The following is a 21814-nucleotide window of genomic DNA, read 5'->3' on the forward strand; positions in this document are numbered from 1 at the left end:
AGGATCTTTTGTGGAATTATATAAAACGAGGGCTGGGCATGCCATGGACACAAATTTCTCGATTCGTTTCGATTCGATATTGATTAATTGGGGCCTGTCAGGTTGGCTACAGTACATGGCAAATTTCCTACAACTAATGCTGTACACTATAAAGGGAACCCCAGTAAGTACATTACTATAATATTACAGTTTAAAATTAACTGATTTATAGGCTACTTACATTTCTGTCATGTTGACTCTCGGAGTGTTTGGCATGGTAATGGATATGACAATGTTGATATGTTTGGTCTTGGTGGAATAGACCTATACACTGCTTACTGTTATTGTTGCTGCTGTTGCAGAGCAAGTACGGGTGTACGGGTGAGTAATTTACAATGGCTTCAAACGCAGCTCAACCAATCAGAATCAAGTACAGGAGCTATCTAATTTAAGTCAATTCGAGAATGATTTTTACAAATAATTGTATTATTTGAATAAACTGCTGTTAAGGCACTTTTACACAAACAAAATGAACCTACTTTCTTTTTTCAATTATATTAATCTTTCATTTTGACAGGGCAGCTTGAGGAGAGACAGAAAGCAGTCAAATATGTACTTGAACTCAATGCAAATGCAAGGTAAAGTATCTATTTTTATATCCAAGATGGTAACTTGGAGGTAACTTAGTATACTAGTTTATCGTTAAATAATGTGTTTAAATTTTTTAATGAAATTTTTTTATAGTAATATACAGTGTGCTAGTATTCCATTGTTGAAATAGCCAATATGAGTACATGAGTGATCAGAACATTTTGATAGATGATATTTGAACAGTGCATTTATTTTTATGCAGACAGCAGAGGCTGCCGTCTCCTCGTGGGACCAAAAATAAATACCACGGTAACATTTATTCAGTGCAGGACTAGTTAATGATTAATGCACACACAGCAGCAGAGGTGATTCGAGCGGTTTCACTGTGAACAGAACGCTGTTAACTTGTGACGAGCATGTCTCTAGTTAATCTTTAATGCAAATCGTATTTCTGTAATTGTAGCGTGCTGATGTGACATGTCATGTTCCCGGAATCTAGTCGTGTGTTTCATGAATTACTGAAGAGGTGAACCAGCTGCTTACAACAAATGAATGTGGATTACCCTTTCTGTGTTCCCGTTGGTTAATGTCCCCCACTTCTTCTGGTCTGCAAATGTGGTTTGGGTCCCTCCTTCAGTGCAGGGTTATTATAGTTAACTACAAATAAAACTGAAACCAAAACTACACAAAAAAAAAATCATTACTTGAAATAAACTAAACGTTAACTGAAATAAAATAAAATATAGAAGAAAACCAAGGCAACACTTCTCATTTACATTTAGTTTAACTTGATGTAAAATAACAAAAAAATTAAAATGAAATCAAATTAATAAAAGCTATAAATACAATTAAAAAATAATAATACTAAAACTTAAAAAAAATAAAATAAACGAAAACAGAAAATATACAAATAAAAACATATTTAAAACAAATATTAATAAAAACTATAATAGTATCTCATACTTTTTAGTATCTATATAATTTTTTTCACCTGTTTTCTCTGCATCTCACTTAAAGCAACAGCACACCTCTGATCAACAACACACATGATTTGAGGAATCATTCAATCCTGAAGCATAGATGTAAACGCTGAAAGATGTTTCAAGGGGTCATGACATATATTTAAAAAAAATATTTGAATATGTTCCTTGAAGTAAAAAAAAACCCACATATGCGGAAAAACGATTATTTTCAGCCCTCATTCTGACCCTCATTCTGAAATGAATTGCTCCTTTAAGGCTTGTTACTGAACGACCACTGTTATGATTGGCTATCGTCACTGCATAGGAAACAGTATCAACACTCATTGAGCTATTGCACCTGAGTAAGTGTTTTGAAAACATTATCCATATTAAACCATAATATACAGAGAATTATGCGTAATTAAACTCACGGTTCGTGATGCAGCTGCTGTCAGATTTAATACAGTCTCTGCTTCATTTGTCAAAAAAGGTTTCTTTGCGAACTCTCCATTACACTGTGCCTCGTTTACAGAACAATCTGAAGTCAAATGCTCTGAACAAACATATCATCTTCCGACAAGATTACAAATAAACCATCCACTTGTTTCTGATGCTGGGATCCTTCTGAAGTCTGTATAGAGACACAAATGAACTGTTTATGGTCGCGTTAAAAGTGAACGTTCTTTCACTTTTCCATTTGTCCTGTTATCATAGACTCAAGCGCGTGAACGGGTATCATTACGATATCCAGTGTAGACAGCGTCACTGATTATAATGGGTTTTATTTGCTTTTGACGCGACACACACATCCAGTGTTGGCAAATGTCAGCCGTTAAGCTACTGAACATCAGTGGGCGGGGCCTATAGTGCGATGATGTATAACTATTGGTCGATGTCTTGCTCTGGAGGCAGTCATTTGCAAATGCATGATGTCACAGATCCCGCTATATCAAAACGAGCCATTTTTGGAGTTTTATTAAAAAAGGATTTGTTAAATATGAGGACGTTTTAAGCTCTGAAACTTGCAGGATGTTTTAATGGTACAAAGACCTCTCATATGTCAAAAGATCAAGGCAAATTTGATTTCTCATGTCATGACCCATCTAATACGGTATGAGCATCAGTAATAGTGTTACATAAAGAACACTTTTTCTTGAGTATTTGCCTAGATGGAAAGTGTTTCTTTTCTCTTTTGGAGGGTTTTAGGAGCTTGGGATGGTTGCAACATGCACTCCGGAGACAATTTTGTGCTGTGAAGATAAAAATTGTTCTCAGTGGGGGTTTGAAATGAGTCACATTCACTGAAGAATCACACTCCAGTGGAACAGGCTCTGTGTTATGGCACAATCGCTTTCTGATGATATTTCACTTAAAGATATTTATTTACATTCATTTTTAAATATAATTATTTTTAAAAAACATAATGCACCCGACTTGACCTTTTATTTCCAGGGGCGAGGAAAGAAACGAACCAATTACAGCCATGACTTTTAGCATTTGATTAGACTACCAAAAGTTAAGACATTGCACACAAAATGCAATTAATAACTTAATAACTAAGAAAATGTTTAATCAAGGCAATAAGCTGCCCGAGGCTGTAGATTCCACTGATAATATAAGGGGGTCTACGTCATACTGAAGAACACCCATTTTAACTATGGTAAAATCACTGTAACATGGCCTAAAGTGTCTTAATTCTTTAATCAAGCCTATGGACCCAACGAGATGAAAAAAGCAGTTAGAAATAGAGCATTGGAGAGCATAATCATGTAGAGCCAGTGTTAGTTTGTGAGCTCAGTCTGTGCATGTTGTGCGTGTTTGTGTTGATCCTCTCGGCCTTGTAGCCGTGGGGTAATTCATCAGTCTGTTGTGGTTTGGGGTCTGAAGGGCCGGTTGTGACAGCAAACCGCATTACTCATGAGTTTCACTTGATGTCAATGACTTATACTAGTGCAGATGCCAGTGCAGCTCTAGAAATCACATTAACACACAGAGATAATGATGTCTTTAAGCTAGTCGCATCATACTGTACGTCACAGATAAACACTTCCATTACACTCACACTTTGAGGAATCTGTACTGAGATGCAGCATTGGAAATGAAGCCGCACTGTAAAAGTAATAAAAGCAAATATGAAAAGAGCAGCAAAGTAATATTCTCATCTTAGTTTATTCTATAGCCAGACTGAAGACAATGTCACTTCCATAAACTTCTGCTTTCAGATTTTTCAGTATTGAGATTATGGATTTAACAAATGAATTATATTATGTTTTTAGTTCTGAAATGCTTTTAGTGAAGGCCTGTGGTGGAATAATCAGTCTGGTTGTGTCTCTTGCCTGTCTTTAGCTAACCTGAGTCATGTTTAAGAACCGGAATATCATCTTTTCAATTGGCCAGTAAGTGATGTCCTAGCAACCACCAAGAAAACCCTAGCAACACTCTAGCAACCTTCAAGAATACCCTAATAACCACCTAGACCCTAGAAACACCTAACAATGCACTAGAATCCACAATAGTGATTGCAATCCGCTCAGTCGATCACAGCCCAATGTTCCACTCATGTACTACTCATGCTCTCCAGTAAAATGAAGTCGCTCCAATCCCGCTCTGTCATGAAATTTCTCTGCACTATACATCTTTCTGTTTGTAATGAATTTCTTGAATAAATGTCTCAATTACAGTAGGCCCAGGGGCGATTCTAGGATTTTCATTTTAGGGGGGCTCAGCCCCCAATGAGGGTATGATTTAAAAAAAAAAAAAAGTTAGGTTATGGTCTAATGCTCATTATTAACTAGTTTCATTCATTCATCCAGTAACATGCATATGGCACGGTTTTATAATCACTGAGGTACCGAATGTGAGGTATTTAGGGGGGTTCGGGGGCATGCATTTTCCCCTCCTAAAGCTGAGCTTTGACTGATATAGGCTTTTCATTTTTGTCTGTCAGTGAAGAAAGTAAACATAGAGTCAACTGATTTTTCAGACAAAGCTACCAGGAAAGCTAGGTAACTAAGTCCATCTACAATGAAATATAAATTATTTTATTTTTTAAGCTTTTTAGCCTTCATAATCAACAATACGGTTGGTTATTCATCAAGTCACCCCGTGAAAATGTATTTAATTTCAAATAATTTAACTAACCAGCTAATATTCATTAAGAATATAGACAAAACATGTATTAATGTAATTGTCTATTGGCAATATGATTAATCTGTTCTATATTTATTTCTATTTATTAAAAATAACAACATGAATTATCAATTTGCCACTTCTATAAATCAAGTACTTAAAAGAAAATCACAAATCCCTTTACTCTACTCTTACTCTATGTATCATGATACACTCCTCCTGATTCATTATTACTTAACTATATTTATTAATACAAAACAAAATAACTCCACATGATGTTTCTCTCTCTGGGCCATCTAGTGCTTTCAGACAATGATGTGTCTTTAATCATTTCTGTGCATGGCTGCATAATGTAATGCCGAAATACATAATAATATGTTTTAAATTTTAAAAAGTAAATTAAAATAAATCATGATCGTTTTCTAAAGTATGTTTTCATGGGTGTTAATCGCTTCATTTTTGTTGGAAGAAAAAACAACTATCACACTGTGATAAGGGCTGAAGGTGAACGCAGCGAAACGTATTGGAATTGGATGAGAAACCGAACCGTCCTGTGTTGCTCCCAATGCTCAAGTAGCATTACATTATGTAAACTGCAATGCATTTATGACAAAGAACTGCACCGATGCAGATGTAATATCATAGCAATCTATCAATAAATGCACTCACGACACACCTTGTACTCTCTGATGTTCGCTCTGCTCGGCGCCCCTGCAGATTGAAAAATGCGCTAAATCCAAGCAGACTCAGATAAGGGGAGGAGCCGAAACTTGACGCAGCTTGCCGCAAGTTTTTTTAAAGGGGACTGAAGCGATCAAAAATTTATTAATCAAATATGTTTTAGGGGGGCTGGGCAGAAGTCCCCCTTAAAAGGGCCTAGTGACGCCCCTGAGTAGGCCTATAAGCTAGATTACAGTTCAAATGTTTCTGTTAGCCTATCTAGATGTTCGTTGACAGTTTGCTGTGAGTATCTCACAAAATGAATTTCTTCTCCTTCTTCGTTCTTAACTTTGAAGTTTACTGTGCATATATGTATAAGGTTCGCAACTTCATTAAAACAATATTTGAACTCCATGACCTCATATATTCTCGAACCAGCATATCACAAAGGACATTCTGGGTTGAGCGAGCGACAGAATGCTATAGAGACCAGCTATCAATGACCTGGCGACCACCTAGAAGACCCTAGCAACCACTCATGACACCCAAGGAACCACTTAAAACATCTAGAACACCCTAGCAACCACCCAGAACATCTTAGAACAATGTAACAATTCACTAGAAACCACAAAAACACTGTAGTGACTGTATAGCAACGCCTTAGTAACCATCAACAACCTGGCAACCACCTAGAAGTCCCTAGCAACAACCCAGGAAATCCCTCTAACCACTTAAACTGCATTGAACACCCTAGCAACCACCCAGAACATCTTAGAACCATGCAGCAACACACTAGAAACCACAAAAACATAGCAACACCCTAGTAATGACTTAGTAACCATAAACAATCTGGCAAACACGTAGAAGATGCCAGCAACCACCCAGGACATCCCAGCAACACTTAAAACACATAGAACAACCTAGAAACCACCCAGAACATCTTAGAATCATGTAGCACTAGAAACCCCCAAAAGAGTGTAGTGACTGCATAGCAATGCCTTAGTAACCATCAACAACCTGGCAACCACCTAGAAGTCCATAGAAACCACCAAGGACACCCCAGCAACCACTTGATGCACCTAGAACACCCTGGCAACCATCCAGAACATCTTAGAACCACGTAGCAATGCACTAGATACCACTAAAACATAGTGATGCCCTAGCAACATCCTAGCATCATGGTGGCGAGTTTTACACATTTTAGCGTAGAAATATACTTTGCTCTTGGGAGTCCAGTAACACTATTCCAGATCCACTGCCTCAATTTCTCTCTCTCCCTCTTTCTCTGATCCGACCTCTTCCCCACAGGCAGTTTAATAGTCCATCTGTGTGACAGACATGACTCTAAATGACCAGATTTCCCCATCGTCCTGCACAAAAGAGACACCCTGAAGGAACGAAACACAAATTTGCATACTTTTTTTCAAGTCCTCCTGTTCCAAAAAGATCTTATCAGTTTTTTTCCCCTCGCCGTTTCTTCTTCATTCCCAGTTCCATTTCAGCGCGGAGGGATTATTTATGAGGGGGGTGAGTGTCAGGCCACTGAAATGAGCCTCAGACGCTGGAGAAGATTTCAATCACTGCAGATCCGTGGCTCAGGCCCTGACCTTCCTGTAAGAGCACTCTTCCTGGAATGAGGAATGGGGGTGGGTGAAGACTGGGATAGACACAGAGAATCCAGTCAAAATCATTTATTTTTAAATATGCAATATTCATTTTTAAAACACAGCCACATTTACAATGACAAAATGAATGATGAATAAAATGTGAGTCACTATTTGGCGGGAAAAAAATCTTAATTTGCATTGAAACTGCTGGAAAACTTAAAAAGTAATCGCGTCGTTAACTGAATCTAATCCATTAAATTTCAGTGTCGGAGCATTGTATTGGCTTTGCTACAGTAAATAGAAAAAGCTTTATTGTGCCCCTCGTTTAGGATTCTCGCCACAAATGCAGATGTAATGGGATAAAACTGATCATTTCAAGGATCATCAAACTGCATATGTAATGTTTATGTGAAGAGCAGTATAGTTAATGTAAACTTAAACCTATTAAAAAGTATATTTTTTCATTGAAATAAAGCTGCTGATTTTTTATATATATATATATATATATATATATATATATATATATATATATATATATATATATATATATATCTCAAAGGATGCATTCAAATTGATCAAAAGTTACAGTCAAGACATTTATAATGTTACAAAAGATTCTGTTTCAAATAAGTGCTGTTCTATTGAACTTTCTATTCATCAAAGTATCCTCACTGTTTTCAACATTGATAATAAAAAATGTTTTTCGAGCAGCAAATCAGCATATTAGAATGATTTCTGAAGGATCATATGACACTACATAAAATTATATGAAAAGCTTAAACTTAAAACATGAATGGAACCAAGTTTAGGTTGAAGTACTAAAACTAAAACTAAAACTAAAACTGAAATAAAAATAAAAATAAAGATAAATAGAAATATTTTTAAAAACCAAAACTAATAATAAATGACAAGCACAAAAATTACTAAAATAGAATAAATACCATAAAAGTATATAAATAATACTTGTAAAGAGTGATGAATTGACTGTAGGATCTGTTGGCATTCAGTGGATCTGGGTTTTAAGCAGACCACCAGCAATTCTGATAGAGATAAACAGTTAATCCATGACCTTTGAGAGTTAGTAACACATCATTAGTCTTTCCCCAGCAGCTCTTAGTGATGCAGACCATGTAGACGCCCTCAGCTGTGCTGTTTTCCTCCAAAAGAGTCTGACTGTTTCATCATGTGAGAGAATTCTGGCTTCTTTTCATTCTGATGATAACAGTTTTGCCTTGTTACCATTGTGTCCTTGAGGAAAAACACTCCACCCTTGGTTTTTCATGAGTACTCCCCTCGATAATTAGTGTGCTGTAAGTAACTTTCAATAAAAAAAAAAGCATCTGTTAAGTGACAAATAACATTAGTAAATGCAAGTCTGGAGTTGAATGCATAATGAAAAAATGGCAACACTTTACAATAAGGTCCCATTATTTAACATTTGCAAATGCATTTACAAACATTCAATGAGAAATACATTTATTATTATTTTATTTATATTTTTTTTTACCGTTATTTTGTCCAAATACAGATAGCTCAGACCCATTAAATAATTAAATAATAATTGACTCATTAAATAAATCAGATACAGCATTTGATTTAAGTAATATAATAGTTAATGTTGAAATTAACATGCATACCCAACACTATCTCACAACCAATTCGTACAAGTGAGTAATAGGTGGCGAATTCGTACGATTTGTCTAAACCCCATGATGGGTAGGTTTAGGGGCGGAGTCAGGGGTAGGTCATTCATACGAATTCATACGAATTGGGCAACTTGTAAAATATGTAAGATTTAGCAAAAATCTTACAAATTCATACTAATTGCCATGAGATTGGGTTGGCGTACCTGTTTTTGAAAGTATTTTTCCTTGTTAGTCCATGTTAATTAATGTTAACTACATTTAGTTGTTAACAAATGGAACCTTATTATAAAGTGTTACTGAAAACATAATAGTATGAACAATCAGAAGTGTGTTAAAGTTTTATTTACAGGTGATCTAAACAGATTTTTATGCATAAGAACAAGTTAAAAAATGTTTGGAAGTTGAAACCAAATGGTTTTTATATTAAACAAAACTAAAAATGATTGTTTCCAAACAGGTTCACACACTCAAGCTTGATATATATCATTGCCTATTTATTAGGTACACCTGCTCGTTAATGCAAATATCTAATCAAAAAATCCCATTGCAGCAACTCAGTGCATTTAGGCATGTAAACATGATCAAGACGATCTGCTGAAGTTGAAACTGAGCATCAGAACGAGGAAGAAAAAATATTTAAAGTCTCCCTGTGGTGTAAATCAAGCTTTTAATGTTGTTTATGTGTCTATGTGATGTTTTTAATATGCTTTAAGACAAACCATGTGTAAAATCATAATTCAACACCATTGCTGAGTATTTTCTCCTTAAAACTGCAGTGAACCAAAGACAGTCTCAAAAACACGCTTTGAAATCGCTGGTGTTTCTGACGTCACAAACTACCTTGTAACCAATCACATCAACGTGTGATCGTCAATGAGTGGATCTCTGAGTGAGTGGAGGCGGGGCTCATTTGCATATTCATAGAACCGCGTTTACTAAATGAGGCAAGGGTATAGCGTTACATTCAAGCTATTTTTAAGGTATTAATAATTTTTTTCAAGGAAATGTTTCTAAATATGTAATTTTGGTGATCAATGATGAGTTTTAAGGGATCAAATTATTGACTACAGGGGGACTTTAAGTGACTTCGAACGTGTCATGGTTGTTGGTGCCAGACGGGCAGGTCTGAGTGTTTCAGAAACTGTTGATCTAATGGGATTTTCACGAACAACCATCTCTAGGGTTTACAGAGAATGGTCTGAAAAAGAGAAAATATCCAGTGAGCGTCAGTTCTGTGGGTGAAAATGTCTGGTTGATATGAGAGGTCAGAGGAGAATGACCAGACTGGTTCAGCTGATAGAAAGCCAACAGTACTCAGATAAGCACTCGATACAACCGAGGTCTGTAGAAGAGCATCTCTGAACACACAACACATCAAACCTTGAAGCAGAAGAGCTTCTCTGAACACGTAACACATCAAACCTTGAAGCAGAGGAGCATCTCTGAACACACAACACACCAAACCTTGAAGCAGAAGAGCATCTCTGAACACTCAACACACCAAACCTTGAAGCAGAAGAGCATCTCTGAACACACAACACACCAAACCTTGAAGCAGAAGAACATCTCTGAACACTCAACACACCAAACCTTGAAGCAGAAGAGCATCTCTGAACACTCAACACACCAAACCTTGAAGCAGAAGAGCATCTCTGAACACTCAACACACCAAACCTTGAAGCAGAAGAGCATCTCTGAACACTCAACACACCAAACCTTGAAGCAGAAGAGCATCTCTGAACACTCAACACACCAAACCTTGAAGCAGAAGAGCATCTCTGAACACTCAACACACCAAACCTTGAAGCAGAAGAGCATCTCTGAACACTCAACACACCAAACCTTGAAGCAGAAGAGCATCTCTGAACACTCAACACACCAAACCTTGAAGCAGAAGAGCATCTCTGAATGATCAACACATCAAACCTTGAAGCAGAAGAGCATCTCTGAACACTCAACACACCAAACCTTGAAGGAGAAGAGCGAGAATTGCTGACCATGTATCCCTTTATGACCACAGTGTATCATCTTCTGATGACTTCCAGTAGGATAACGCAACATGTCACAAAGCCCATATCATCTCAAACTGGTTTCTTGATCATGACTTAACTAAAACGGCCTCCAGTCTCCAGATCTCAATCGGATAGAGCAGCTTTGGGATGTGGAGGAACGGGAGATTCGCATCATGGATCTGCAACTGTGATGCTATCATGACAATACGGACCAAAATCTGTGATGAATGTTTCCAGCAGCTTGCTGAATCTGTGCTATCTGTGCTAGCACGGTGTACCTAATAAAGTGGCCAGTGAGTGTACAATCAAGAAATGTTTGTAATGATAATGCACTGAACTATTTCTGAACAACAGAGCTTAATGCTGAATTTGTATCATTGCATAACACATTTTCAATCAGCAAGAAGGGAAGTAATCTGATCTCAGATCTGTACGACAGGTGCAGCATCATCTAACACTAATCTACCCGAACTAATCTATCTAATCACACTAATCTACCCTAACTGAGGTAGGTCAAACTTCTCATATCGGAATGAATCAACATTCAATTCGTTTGGGTTGAGGTTGGTGTTGAGGTTGGTCGATGTTACGCTATTCTGTGATGGATGCTTGATTATTTTAGCCCAGTGTTTTAAATACTTGATTTTTACGCTCAAGAGCAGGTTTCCAGATGAAGGCTGCAGGAGATGAAGGAGAGAATGCGAGGCATATGGACTCAGCATCTGAGTGTTTGTCCCTGCTGGTTTGAGCTCAGATCCGTGTCAAACTCGACTTTCAAGCTTTTTGATGTTGGCCTAAATAACATCTAGATCTACAATCTAGATCATTTGAACTACTTTTAAAGTTTGAAAGCTGAAAGTAGCTCATTCGTGAAACTTATTTAATAGATTTGAGGAGTTTAACAGCATCCTTTCTGCAAATATGCAAATGTTCCACATGGTTTGGTTATCATAATAGTGTCATTTAAAAAACCTAACAATTTTTTGATTTGAGATTTTATAATATAATAAAAAATAACTGAAAAAAATTTGGTAACACCTTAGATTCCATTTGTTAACATTAGTTAACTACATGAGTTAACATAAACATAACATTGAAGAATGCTACTAAATCATTTATTAATCATAGTTAATGTTAATTTCAACATTTACGAACACTAGTTAAATCAAAAGTTGTATCTGGTAATATTATTTAATGGACCTGAGCTGACATGAACTAACAACGAACAGTTGTACACTGTAAAACATATTAATCAAAGATTATTGTAGTAGGTTTTACAAATAAATATTTTTTATGTTCTTGTACTTCAAAATTTCACATTGAATTCAGTGTTACTTGCCATTTTAGTAACACTTGATTTTAGAATTATTGTTACATGTTGCGTGTTGTCACTATTACTAATAATTACTAATAATTATAATCCTGACCCTATAGTAAATACATGTAGTTAATTATTACTCAGAATTTAAATGTATAAATAGACCGTAACACTAACGTTAACAAAGATTGGTTACACTTTATTGTGGTGTCATTGTTACAGTGTAATTATATATTTATGTACTGAGTAATAATAAGCAACGACATGTACTTACTATAGGGTTAGGGTAGGATTAGGGTTGGGTTGAGGGTTAGTTGCATGTAATTATGCATAATTTACTGTTATTACTACGGTAATTAGATGTTACATACCATATGTAACAAGGACACTGTAAAATAAAGTGTTACACAAAGATTTATAAATACTGTAACAAATGTGATGCTCATTGAATGTTAACTAATGGAACTTAGTGCTTCCAAACTTTTATAGGGTCACTGCACATTTACATTGATTTAGCAGATGCTTTGATCCAAACGCTTTTATAGTGAACAGAAGGTGGGCGAGATATGAGCCTATTTATTTAGTGTTTTGCTGAAGTGACCTTCAACCATGAATCTGAAACCTGCTCTTATAAACTCCAGCATCCAGTTTCATCATTTAAAACACATGACGTCGGTTATTTACAAATGTTCCTGCCTTTCATTTGCCCTTTAGGTGCAGACGAGCATTTGATGTGCGAACGGGAAACATCTACATCTGTGTGTGTGTGTGTGTGTTTGTGTGAAACCTTCTGCTCACCCCCTACAGCGCTGATGAGAGCAGCGAAAGCAGAAACATGACGTCCGTTCCAGTCATCTGGGAATAAAACAGTTCATCCTTAAGGAAGGATGGGTCAAGAAGTCAGAGTGGCTTTAGCGTAGCTTAATAACGTGTGTATGCGTTTGCCCTTGAGTGTACGTATAGCCATGTGTGCATTTACATGCAGCGTCCTCGTATAGAGAGTCACTGGAAACACACTTCAAACATTAAACCCCGTCAAGTGCACAAGCGCCTGCGGACATGAAGTGCTCTTGGTAACATAAGAGTAATCCATGCTTACATTCAGTGCTAAACCACACCGGCCGCATCCCAATCACTCGTTCATCAGTTCACACACGTCTGTTCTGCCCTTAACACTGAGCCCAGGGACGTTTGTCTCCTTGAGCCGAGACCCCAAGCAGAACATAACCAGAATGAGTCCAAACCCACATTACCAACATCTCCATCATCTCCACTTCAAGTTTCTACACCTCTTAATATCAAAACAGTGTTTTGAGGATCGTCCATTGCATTTGCATTTATTATATGACATGTTATTTGATTAATGGCCTGCTGTGGAAATGTTTCCATTAATCAATCAGTCAATCAATATTTGAAAAGTGAAGGAATGACATTTCTGAAACTCAATGGGAAGAGTGAGAGCGCTCTTTCATCGCTTATGAGATTCAGTGAGTTATCGCCTTTGTCTCATATGTTTCTCCTAAAATAGAACGATAAAATGAATGTTGATCAAATGAATCTTGTAGCTTTAGAAGCAACTGAGTTTCGTCTCAGAAGAATTTGGTTCATTTTCTTTTTGATGATAAAGTCCATTTTACTTTTAGCATAATTTAGTATCTTCAAAAAGGAGAAAAATCTACGAATTTAACAAAAGATCCCAGTACATGTGCTCTAATTCATCTCATTGCTGTCTTGGAGACAATTGAGATATTAAAGAGATGTCATTTGTGATTTGTGATTTTTTTTAAATTATTATTTAAAGAGATAATTTGGTATTTTTTTAAGAATTAGATGATAAATATTTAAGAATCATTGGCATTTTGGCACATCTGAACATTTTGGGATATTGTGGGATCTCTAGAGGAGACTACAGGAGAAAAAGATTAGAAACGTGGGACTCTAATTGCTATTTGTTTAATCTTATTGCTGTCTTAGAGAATCGGTTGAGATTTTAAAGAGATCTCATTTGTGATTTTCTTATGAGATACTCTGGTAATTTGGTCTCAGAATAATTAGATAAGTAATATTTAGGTAATATGGAAAAATCTGACTTTTCAAAATTTAAAACATTTGAGACATTGATGAGATATCTAGACGTGAGATCCCTGGAGAAAGGTATCTTTCAAACATGAGATCCCTGGGGTCTTAATTTAGGAGTAAAATCTGAGAAGCTGGAGACCATAATTGCTGTATTTAATCTCATTGCTGTCTGAAGAATTGATTGAGATGTCAAAGAGTGTTTTTTCTCAAGAGATATTTTGGGTAATTTGGTCTCAAAGGCATTAGATGAGAGAAATGTTTGAGGAGACACTGGTGAATCTGGCTTTTCAATGCAGATTTTCAATGCAGACATTGAGACATTGTTGAGATCTCTAGAAGAAAAAAACATGTGAGATCACTGGGGTCTTTTACTTTTGGAGACTAATTGCTCTATATTTAATCTCACTGCTGTCAGTGAATCGATTGAGATGTTTAAGAGATCTTATTTGTGATTTTTCTGCATGCATTAGTCTCAGAACAAATGAGAAATGTTTGAGTTCGTATTGAATCTCACCTTTCAACACAGATTTCCAATGCAATGCAAGTTTGAGACATTATTGAGATCTCTAGAGGAGAAACATGAGATCCCTGGGGTCTTTTACTTTAGGAGAATATATGAGAAGCAGGAAACTGTAATTGCTCTTTTTTTAATCTCATTGCTATAGGAGAATCGATTGAGGTGTTAAAGAGATCTTATTGGTAATTGAGCTCATGTTGAAGGATCTGACTTTTCAATGCAGATTTTTAATGCAATGCAAATTTGAGAATAATTGGGACATTGTTGAGATCTCTAGAGGAGAAACATGAGATTACTGGGGTCTCTGCTTTTAGTAGGAGAATCTGAGAAGCTGAAGACTGTAATTGCTCTATCTTTAATCTCACTGTCTATCAGTTGATATGTAAAAGAGATATCTCTTGTGTTGTTTCTACTTGGGTTATTTGGGTCTCAGAAGAATTAGATGAGACATATTTGAGCTCATATCGAATAATCTGACTTTTCAATGCAGATTTTCAATGCAAGTTTGAGGTATAGTGGAGATCTCTAGGAGAAACATGAGAGACATCTGAAAAACAGGAGACTGTAATTGCTCTATATTTAATCTCACTGCTGTTTATCAATTGATGTAAAAGAGATCTCATTTGTGTTTTTTTTCTACTTGATTTATTTGGGTCTCGGAAGAATTAGAAGAGACATATTTGAGCTCATATCGAAGAATTTGACTTTTCAATGCAGATTTGCACATAGTTTGAGACATTGCTGAGATCTAATAGGGGAGAAACATGACAACAATTCTAAAATGAAGAAGACTTCATATTTAATCTCATTGCTGTCCAGGAGAATCTCTGAGCGGTTACAGAGATCTCATTGCTATTTTTTCTTTCCTATGGGATGTCCAGTCATTGCAACACCCCCGTGTTTACCGTGTGGTGCAGCTCCTCAGTCTTCATGTTCACATTCATCCAGTGGTTGATGTGGGATCCGGTCGCGTCCTTCTCCCGCATCATCATCATCATCATCATCAGCGGCAGCGCTCGTCATGAAACCCGTCTTCCTCGTTCAGTGATGTGATGTGCGCTCGCCGTTTGTCATCATCATCATCTTCATCATCAGGAGCGGACAGACAGTAGCGGATTCTCTGCTCAGCTTCTCTAGAGGATGTACCGTGTTACCGGAGGGAAACGGCGGAGAGTCTTACCGGGGGCCCTTCCGTGAGAAAACGAACAAGGACGGAGAGGATCGACGCGGATTTTTGACTCGATCTGTGCGGTGAGTGAACCTGACATCAACACTGACATGTTAAACGTGCGCCGAAATAAACGACACATGCATGTAGGGACAGGGAAGAGCTTCATGCTGCTGTCAAACAAACATGCATGTAAATTTCTGCTGCATCGGGTCTGCTGACGCATTTTGCAGTTGTCTGTGTGCCAGGGGCCAAATCTGGGGCTCAATTCAGTCTGTTTGTTTCTCCCGGTGCTAAAGTTGTTGTTTTTTAGTATGCATTTTTTTTATTTAATTTTTTATTCACATGAATGCAACATTTGCTTGGGGATCTTCAATGACATCTTTGACAAGGCTGTTTGTTCATCAAAGTTGTTTAATTCCATTAATTGACTTTATATGCATGACAGGTGCACATCTCTAATATCATAGCACAGCATATACAACTGTTACTATGTAAACTGTAAGATTTGTCTGTATAGTTTGTCTGAAATGCATAACGGTTAACCCTTTGATGTCTGTGTAGTTACTGTAAGAGATGCTGAGATGTTTGTTGTCATGGTATTAATGTTAATGGTCAGTTTTATTAATAAGGTACCACAGATATGGAGATATTTCTGAAGCATCACTGATATTTGGTCTCTTTTTTCACTATTAAGTCTAATACACAACTGCTTGGGTGTCCTTAGGGTTTTTTCCTTATATTTTTCATATTAAATGCATTTTAATTGATCTGCATCACAATTAGTACACATTCGAGATGTGTCATATGAGCCATATTGTTTCTACCTGAACTGACGCTTAAAATGACTTAGCTTGTTTTTTAAGGGTCTTTCATTCATACAAAATATGTTTACTGAATGAAAACCAGGTATAGTTCAAATTTGAAGTTATGTTGTATATATAATGTCTGGCTGTGTTTGTCTGCAGTGTGTCTGAAACGCATCGTTAACCCTTTGAGTTAATTGTCTAAGTATAGTTACTGAGAGAGACTGTTGTCATGGTATCACAGTAAACAGACAGTTCCTTTCATAACACACTAATCAACTTATTTTGTTGATACTGTAACTGTAAGAGATACTGATATTTGGTTGTCATGGTATCAACTAAAAGTCAGAGCAGAGATTCAGTGGATGACAAGATCCGAATCAACTGTCAGTATACTTAAAAGGATTCATTCACCCAAATATGAAAACACTGTCATCATTTACTCACCATAAGACAACAAAAGAAGCCTGTTAAGCTCCAAAAATAACAAAACAGCATCATAAAAGTACATAACATACTCAAAAAACTAAATTTAAGCTTTAGTATTTCAATTATACAGATAGTATCTCCATGCATTTGGATTACACCATTTAAATATAAAATAATACACTTAATGTGATGCATATCTGACAGTCATACATGAAATATGAATAGTGTTTACAATAACCAGGTTTATCATCAATAAATCCAATTAGTTTCAGTCTCATACATTTTAAATAACTGATTATTGCTTGTTCCACAGCTATAGCCATATTTGTTCATATTTTTAAATGAATACATGTAATTGTCTTAAAAATAGCCTTTTGTAGGGCAGAAATTGACTGGAAATCAGAAATTGCTATAGTAGGCTTTTACAAATAATTAGAAACGACGTTGAATTAAACGTGACATTTTGAGATAGAAAGACTGAAATAGTATTTTCTTGTAAAACTTGTACGACTTTGAAAATTCTTTTTTTTACAGTCTAGTCTTCTGTGATAGCTTTGTCTGCAAACTGGCCATTAAGCTCGGTTAAAAATCTTCACCAAGAGCAACTAAATCTGTATTCTGATTCCAAAAATGGCACATCCGATTTTTTTTATTGAAGAAAACTTACATTTCCGTCTGCTTGGAAAAATCTGTGTAAGGATTCTTCAACAATTCTCCCTTTGTTTTCCAAGGAAGAAACAACAACATACATGTTGGCAACAGAATTAAGGTGAGTGAATAATGACCATCCCTTCAACCCTTCATTAAATATTCTCTCAATCTCACGGTCAAAGACAGCCATTTCCACAGTGTTTTAACTGGCCTCCAGGGCGTTTTTCACTGCTGGTTTGCTCGAAAGACACAACCGCTGATAGATTCCCTTTCTCTAGCTAAACTGTAAGCAAAAAGCAGTCAGCGACAGATCCCAGCATCCCACAGCTGCCTGATTTAACACATATTTTAGGGCTTTTCTCCCCCAGATGTTCCAGCTGTGATTGGTTCTCTCTGCAGGTATTTGACGGGCGAGGGCCCCCGGTTGGACGGGACCTAATTAAAAGCCCGTTGTAGCGGTGGGGGGTTTTGATTGATTGCGCTTTTGGGTGTTGTGGCAAATCTAAAGAGCGCGCGGTGGGCGTCTCTCAGCTCAGCGAAGGGCTTGCAAGAATAAATCAGCATTTAAAACAAACATTGCCGTTCATCTCAATTAGAGGAAGCGCGGTGGGTCATGGGCACAGATTCAGTCGAATGTGTCCACGGATCTGAGCTCGCGCAGCCGCAGGCGGATGACCCTGTGTGTGTCTCTCCGACACACAGCCATTAGACAGCAGGCGCTTTTAATGAAACACTTTATACGTGTGATGTCAACAGGGATTTATCCTTCGGCTGTGATGCGGGATGAAGCTCAAACAGTGCAATCAGGATCCAAAATCAACCTTTTCCACACCTGCCAATGGCATGTGGATTGAGAAATTTACTAGCCATACATATTTCTTACCAACAAGAAATTTACTAGCCATACATAATTCTTACCATTTCTTATTGTGCATTTTTTTTTTTTTAAATAACCGTTTTCTATGTGAATATATTGTAAAATGTAAATTATGCATATATATATATATATATCTTCTTTGATGAATAGAACGTTACCAAGAACAGCATTTATTTGAAATAGAAATCTTTTCTTCACTGTCACTTCTGATCAGTTTATAATATTTTCTTCAGTAGACGTTTGCATGTCTTGTGTTTAATTTGCACTTCACTTACACCAGTGAGGGTCAGTCTATCATTCTTACAGTTCAGTTTAAGCCGAATACAATGTTGCCAACAGTCGAGTAGCTGTTTAATGTATTTGCCAAGGCCAGTTTTTACTCGTGTTTTCTGCTTGGCAAGTGTTCATTTTGGACCCTGCGTTCAATGCATTGAAAAGAACAGCACACGAGTGTTTTTGCTGTCAGGATTGCATTGTTTAGGCACAGCTGCATTACCTAGCCACAACAAATCAAACCACATGTTAGATTATGCTTAAACTAATTAGTTTTGATCTAGTTAATAGGGACTTGTGACTGAAATTCTTGTTAAACAGGTCTAGAAGTGGTCAAAACCGCACCAATGACTTGCTGTACCTAAGGAATGGAAATGTAATTTTCTGGTTGCTGGTTTAAGGCAGGCTGGATAGGCAGATGTGCAACCTGAAGATTCAGGTACATGTTGAGAGTTTAAATGACTAATCTGGTCATATTTTTCTAATTGTTGTGCTGCGATGACAGTAGTTGACCTGAAAGAGAAAACCGATGGTAGAAGAAGACAGTTTATACTAATGTCTGTTATAGCACCCCTTGTGGCCCCTTAAGGATCCATCTTTTATTTGCATTGCACTATGAATTGCTTTCTGACATTTCAGATCATGATGTGTTAAAATTGAACTTGCATAGCTGAAAGTGTCAATATTCACATTCATTCGTATTCATTCGTATCGCACACTTGTCATTCGTATTCTGATTGTATTAAGGAAACTAGCTTTGTATTTGATGCAATAGGGGGGAAAAAAAATCAATGCAAGCTTAGCAAAGCAGTGTGACAACTGAGTTTGTTGTGTTGCACAAATCATATAGCAGTGCAGAGAACTGAAGCAACAAAGCTTGTTTCTATTAGCTTTTTCCTCTTCAGTGGCTTTTGTGCTTAAGCATCTTCATAAGTTCATGTCTTTTTGATGAAGTTTTACTGTTGTGGTTTAGCATGCAAATACTGTATAACACAGCTCTTATGCTCTTACGCTTGCTGTCAGCATCAATCTGCTGCCCAATCAGAACGACCCGGCCCTGTGACATCATAACCAACCTCATATAGTATGGATCAGTTGTTTTTTTATCGTGACAGTGGTCACATGTCCTTTGTTTACGGCTCTCAGAGGATCGGAGAGGAGCACAGCTGTAAGTGCGCTTCATTGATGTTGTTGTAGACTCTACCTGCTGTGATTATCAGGTGTAATAAAGGACCTCATACACAAGTGTCAGGAGTGATTGATTATTTACATCAGAGAAATGGCCCGTGAAATGGTGGAGTAACAGCGGCTTTTGTGTTGGCCGGTGCTCTAGTGGAGGGAGTGTGGGTCTTGTGTGTTTGGATGTGTGTCTTTATTATCATAAATTAAATTAGTAATGAAATTTATATATTTATGTATGTGTGGGGGGTTCAGGTAAACCCTACATTATGGTCCCCATGAGGAAAACAGCTTATAAATCATACTAAGTGATTTGTTTTTTTGGAAATAGGGGTAGGGTTAATGTAAGGGGAAAGAATATGTCTACAAAACCAGTCACATGGGGTAAACTTTTTTAAATTTAGATTTAAACATCACATGAAAACTGAATAAATAAGATTTCCATTGATATATAGTTTGTTAGGATAGGAAAATATTTAGTCGAGATACAACTATTTGAACATCTGGAATCTGAGGGTGCAAAAAAATCGAAACATTGAGAAAATCGCCTTTAAAGTTGTTCATTTATGTTCGCGATTGTGCAGCATTCACTCACAAAAATACATATTTCATATACAGTACAGGTCAAAAGTTTGGAAACATTACGTTTTTTTATATTTTTGAAAGAAGTCTCTAACGCTTATCAAGGCTGCGTTTATTTGATCAAAAATACAGAAAAAAAAAATCAGTAATATTGTGAAATATTATTACAACTTAAAATAATAGTTTTGAATATACTTTAAAAAAATTATTTATTCCTGTGATGCAAAGCTGAATTTTCAGCATCATTACTCCAGTCTTCAGTGTCACATGTGACATCCAGTCTATCACATGATCCTTTAGAAATCATTCTAATATTCTGATTTATTATGAGTGTTGGACACAGTTCTGCTGCCTAATATATTTGATGAATAAAAGGTTAAAAAGAACTGCATTTATTCAAAATAAAAAAAAATGTTCTAATAATATAAATCTTCTTTACTATCACTTTTGATCAATTTAACACATCCTTGCTGAATAAAAGTATTGATTTATTTCAAAAAAAGAAAGAAAAAAATTACTGACCCCAAATTACTGACCAGTAGTGTATATTGTTGTTACAAAAAGATTTCTATTTTTAAAACAATTGCTTCTTTTTTTTTTTTTTTTCTTTTTTTATTCATCAAAGTATCCTAAAAAAGTATCATGATCCTGCAAATTCAGCTTTGCATCACAGAAATAAATGATAATTTAAAGTATAATAAAATTGAAAACCAATTATTTTAAATAGAAATAATATATCACAATATAAAAAAAATGTTCTGTATTTTTGATCAAATAAATGCAGGCTTGATGAGCAGAAGAAACTTCTTTCAAAAACATTAAAAATAGTAATGTTTCCAAACTTTTGACCTGTACTGTATTTACGGTAATATCTTCATGGAACATGATCTTTACTTAATATCCTAATGATTTTTGGCATAAAAGAAAAATCGATAATTTTGACCCATATAATGTATTGTTGGCTATTGCCACAAATATACCTGTGCGACTTGTAACTGGTTTTGTGATCCAGGGTCACATACTGTATAGAGTTTGTACAGTGTAAAAATCAGCATGTCTATGGAAAGTCCCCATAAAACATGGCAACCCATCGTGTGTGTGTGCGCGTGCGTGCGTGCGTGTGGAAAGTCCCCATAAACATGGCAACCCATTGTGTGTGTGTGTGTGTGTGTGCGTGCGTGTGTGTGCACTTGTTTATTGTCTGAAATGGCCAGTTTTGTTACATATATAAAAAAAAAAAAGGATGGCTGATAGTTTTTATATGTGATTTGTGTAGACAGTTGTTGTACATTGCTGTTAGTCTAAAGTCAGGCTACACAAGACTAGATGTAGTTTGATAAACGCGCTCC

General features: G+C 36.4%; 1 protein-coding gene across 2 annotated transcripts in view; it reads left to right on the plus strand.

The window, feature by feature from the left end:
• Positions 1 to 15444: 15444 nt before the first annotated feature.
• The window catches only part of dlgap4a (discs, large homolog-associated protein 4a), a 225498-nt gene continuing 219128 nt past the window's right edge, over positions 15445 to 21814 (plus strand). The window contains exon 1 of one of the 2 annotated variants that reach the window (XM_082145538.1): positions 15445 to 15751. The gene's annotated coding sequence lies outside the window, so the exon portion shown is untranslated. The remainder of the gene's footprint in view (positions 15752 to 21814) is intronic. The other variant, XM_082145539.1, reaches the window with a different exon arrangement.

The sequence above is a fragment of the Leuciscus leuciscus genome, assembly GCF_965113295.1.
Source record: "Leuciscus leuciscus genome assembly, chromosome: 18".
Lineage (NCBI taxonomy): Eukaryota > Metazoa > Chordata > Actinopteri > Cypriniformes > Leuciscidae > Leuciscus > Leuciscus leuciscus.